General features: G+C 56.5%; 1 non-coding gene across 1 annotated transcript; it reads right to left on the bottom strand.

Annotated features, from left to right (window-relative positions):
- Window positions 1-1146: 1146 nt before the first annotated feature.
- Window positions 1147-1219, bottom strand: Trnar-ccg. Its single transcript has one exon. It is a non-coding gene; the product is annotated as a tRNA-Arg (tRNA).
- Window positions 1220-4736: the final 3517 nt, after the last annotated feature.

Below are 4736 nucleotides of genomic sequence, written 5' to 3'. Positions count from 1 at the left end.
CTAGCCACTCAGGAGGCTGAGATCTGAGGATCGTGGTTCAAAGCCAGCCCAGGCAAAGAAAAAGTCCTTGAGACTGTCACCTCCAACCAACCGCTTAACAACTGGAAGCGGAGCTGGGCCTGCGGTAGAGCCCAGCGGCCCGCGCGCACCTGAGAGACGGAGGTCAACCGGCTGCTGGTCCCCATGGCAACAGAGCCCGGTGGTTCACCTCCCCACCCCCGAGGGGCAGCGCTGGGGCGGAGGGGCCCACGCTTGCGAAGGCCCCACGGTGAGGATGGGGTCCCCCCCCCCCCGCCACGAGTGGAGCTTTGATGAGCAGTCCCTAAGGGGCGGGGTGGGGGGGGGCTGTGCATTAGCCCCCCGACCAGCCAGGCCCGGCTTCTGCTAATGGCTGTAAAAGGCGTTTAATGCTGAGGCTGCAGGCCGGGCGAGGGGCCTGAGGCTCGACGACTCCAGCCAGGGAAGAAGGATGGCCGGCTGGCCGGGCCGGGCCGCACACCAGGGGCTCCGCGTTGGCCGTCCAGTCAGGGTCACAGGGCCAACTGTGCTCTCCGAAGTGTACAGGAGGCTGCAATGCTTTCACGATTATTATTATTATTATTGTTTGGGGCGGCTGTAGGGTTTGAACTCAGGGCCTGGGTCCTGTCCCTGAGCTCTTCGGCTCCAGGTGAACGCTCTACCCACTTTGAGCCACAGCTCCGCTTCTGATTTTCCGGTGGTTCACTGGAGATGATGAGTCATGAACTTCCCTGCCCAGGCTGGCTTTGAACTGTGACCCTCGCATCTCAGCGTCCTGAGTGGCTAGGCTGACAGGGTTGAGCCACCGGCCCCCAGCAGGCCTCAACTCTACCTGCAAGTCTAAGACTCAAAGACAAGTGCTCCAGCCTGTTCCCGTGGGAGCCCTGAAAGGACAGTTCTGGGTGCTGGGAGACACCGAGGCTACCCTGGCCCGGGGGAAGCCTCCTGATCACACCCTGCCTGAAGCCCATGCTCGGGTTCCATTGTTCCATGACTGGAAGCTGTAGCTCCTATTTGGATTCGATTTTCTGTCTGAAAAACAGGTAAAACACCGCCTCACTCCACTTGGAAGAGACTACTTTGTCACGCAGGCCTCATGTTTTTCCCTCAACCAAAACTAATCCCGCACGACCCAGGTGGGACTCGAACCCACAATCCCCAGCTCCGGAGGCTGATGCCTTATCCGTTAGGCCACTGGGCCAGGACGAGGGCCGAGTCCTCCCACTGTCTTCTTATGTGACTGGGAGCGTTCAAACAGATAAGAGGCACTCCCCGTGCTGTGTGGGAGGGCAGAGGAGGGCCGGGTCTTCCACGGCCGTGGTCGGTGGCTTGTGAACGGAGCAGGACACCGCTCCCGCGCATTCCTGCCCGGGCTGCGGGGAGCCCCAGGCTCGCCCCCAGGCCCCACCTTTGTGTTCGCTTCTGCTGGTTAGAGTCCCAGCCGGGTCAGCCTGGGCTGGGATTGCAGTTGGGGCCGCGCAGCTTCAGGTGCGGTTCTCCCTTCCTTTTTTCCATGGTTAATCGGAGATTAGAGGGGCGCGGACTTTGCGGCCTGGGCTGGCTTTGAACCGCGAGCTCTTCAGATCCCCCCTCCCCCCACCCCCGGGGCCCACGGCTCCAGCACTCCCAGACCCGGAGGGTGGAGCTGGGGGTGGAGGCCTCCAACCAGCAGGCCGTTCTACCACACTCAACTCCTATCCCGAGATAGGGAGTCCCCTGGACTTCACGCTCTCGTGGGCCTCCAGCGGAAATCCTCCCAACTTCGGCCTCCAGAGTAGATGGGATTGCAGGCGTGAACCACCAGGTCCGTGTCCCCCCCTTATTTGTTTATTTTTGCCAGTCTGATGGCAGATTTTGTTTTAATGTGTTTCTTTTTTGCCATTCACGAAGGGAACCTACTCGCACAGGCTTGTTGGCCATTTGTACCTCTCCCTTTGTGAGTTCCGGATTCATTTCCTTTGCGCATTTCCCTTGGAGGGATGAGTCACCTTCTGGATTTGCAAGAGCACTGTCCAAGTGGGGGACGCTGAGCTCCATCGTGCCACCAGCACCTTCCTTCCTTCCTTCCTTCCTTCCTTCCTAGCTCTTCAGAGTCCGGGACTTGACACATGCTGTGTTCAAAGCTTCAGGGGAATTCTGAGGGTTGGCTGAGTAACCGACGTCTTTCTGAATGGTGCTATGTCACCTAGCCCTGTGTGTGTGTGTGTGTGTGTGTGTGTGTGCATGGCTGGTTCTGGGGCTTGAACTCCCTACGCTTTTCCACTCAAGGCTGGACCTCGGCCACTTGAACCACAGCTCTACTTCCAGCTTTTTTTTTTTTTTTGCTGGTCCATTGGAGAGAAGAGCCTTACGGGCTTTTCTGCCTGGGTCGGCTCTGACCCTTGATCCTCCGCTCTCAGCCTCCTCGGTGGCCGGGGTGACAGGCGGGAGCAAGCCGTCTAGCTCCTTTGTAGGCTCGTGTTTTGTCGGTAATTTATTTTAGAGAGGGAGCCTGGGAAGACTAACAGCCTTCTCGCACGCCCCCAAATATTGAGCCGTGGTCTTAACGTCATTTAATAAATAGCCTATATGTTCCCTGCTGAATTCCAGTGCCTTTGTAACAAAGCCAGGTGGACGTCTGCGCCCAGCAACCACAAGCGCTGAGCTGAGATTGAGACCCGAGGCAGCCCCAGGCCTGGGGGCGTGGCCTCGGGGGGCGTGACATCAAGGGGCGTGGCCCCAGAGGGGGCGTGGCTTACGCTAGAGTCCTGGCTGTAGCGGTAGGGGTGTGACTCAGCAGTAGAGGCCAGTGATTCTAGAGCTGAGGGGCGTGGCTAGACGACAGAGGGCGTGGCTTTACGGGTAGGGGCGTGGTCAAGGGCCTGCCCAGCAAGCGGGATTCCTGAATTCAAGCCCCAGCACTGCTTCCAACACGCACCGTGCAGCAGCAGCAGCAGCAGCCTGGGTCCCTGGTCCGAGGGGAAGCCTGGAGGTCCCCGGGGCTGGAGGGGGAGGCCAGGGGCAGCTGCGACCTCCCAGAGGGCCATGCCCTCCCCAGGGCCCTCCAGCACAGGATGAGCCCACCAGAAATGGAGGCAACAGCTCCATCCCAGAGAGATTGGGAAACAAGCATTCCTGCTCCCCAAGCAAGCAGGGACTTGAACTCACGGACTCCAGACAAACACGCACAAGTATTTGTAGGGCACGAAGTCCAGTGACTAAACTCAGCCATCTATATATAGATACGCCTTGCCTTCCCAGGCCAGGCGGGTGTGGGGACAGATGTGTGCGGAGCTTGGCTTGGCTTTGGCTGCTCCTCCAGCTCTGATTTTTTTTTAAATCTGATTTAAGAATCTCTATGGTGTTTGGCGGACGTGTATTTGCCTCGTGTAACTTTATCCTTTCCTTTTCACCTTGCTATGGCCTCTGATTTCGCCCGAGAGTTGGACTTTTCGCTCCCGTTTGGGACGCATCCCGTCTGAGGGTCCTGGCCCTTTTGCCGGGAGAATCTAACACGTTTATATTCATTATTAAAGGCGTGTGGGCAGGTCTCCCCTTCTTCCACTCATTTTACTTTGTTTTTTTTTTTTTTCTGCATTTGTTTTCATGGACTGTGTTTTTCTTTAGTCTTCCTCCAGCGTTTGTTGCGAGAGGCTTCAAAATTCCACTAGCCGTGAGCGTGGCCCTTGTTTACAACTGCTTCGTTATCTGACAGAGCTGCACAGCACCCCGAGAGTCCCTCTTACTTAAGGTGAGGCCGGGTCTCCCCACGGTCTCACCTCTTCCTAGAACTTAAAGCTTTAGCTGCAGATGATTTGATTCTTAACTTCTGTTTTCTCGAGACTGGTGCTTCATTCTGCCGCCCGGACTGGCCTCCTTCTCCTGCCTCCGTATCCCAGCAGCCAGGATTAGAGGTATGTACTACCTTGCTGGGCTAAATTCAGATTCCCAGGGCTGGGGATACGGCCTAGTGGCAAGGGTGTTTGCCTCATATACATGAAGCCCTGGGTTCGATTCCCCAGCACCCCATATATAGAAAATGGCCAGAGGTGGCGCTGTGGCTCAAGTGGCAGAGTGCTAGCCTTGAGCAAAAAGAAGCCAGGGACAGTGCTCAGGCCCTGAGTCCAAGCCCCAGGATTGCCTCAAAAAGAAAAAAAAATTAAGATTCTCACTCTATAATTTGGTCAGTGAAGAATATTTTGTACATTGTAGTCAATCTGGGATTTTTTTTCTTTTTTTTCTTTTTTTGCTGTTGTGTGGCTTGAACTCGGAGCCCAGGCGCTGTCCCTGAACTCTTTTGCTCAAGTGCTCTACCACTTTGATCCGCAGCTCCACTTCTGGCTTTCTGGTGGTTCATTGGAGACAAAGAGTCTGGCAGATTTTTCTGTCCAGGCTGGCTTCGAACCATGATCCTCAGATCTCAGCCTCCTAAGTAGCTAGGATGAGAGGCATGAGCCACCAACGCCGGCATTTGGATTTGGTGACTCCGAGCGGGTTTCAGCGTGGATGCCTGAGCTTTCTGGGTCCGTCGAGGGTGAATTCCTCACCATTCCCATCTGCCCCCCCCCCGCCCCCACCAAGTGAGGCCCACCTCCCCCACCCAGGCTCACCTGGTTTCCAGCACCTTCCAATCGTCCACCCTGCTCCGGAAAGTGGGTATCTGTGATCGCAGCACTCAGGAGGCAGAGTCGGAGGGATTTGGATTCTGAGGCCAATCTCAACTAGGAAGTGAGACTCGT

This window comes from Perognathus longimembris, unplaced genomic scaffold (assembly GCF_023159225.1).
Source record: "Perognathus longimembris pacificus isolate PPM17 unplaced genomic scaffold, ASM2315922v1 HiC_scaffold_5475, whole genome shotgun sequence".
Lineage (NCBI taxonomy): Eukaryota > Metazoa > Chordata > Mammalia > Rodentia > Heteromyidae > Perognathus > Perognathus longimembris.
Note: the sequence above shows the minus strand (reverse complement) of the source record. Positions and strands in the feature narration are given on the sequence as shown.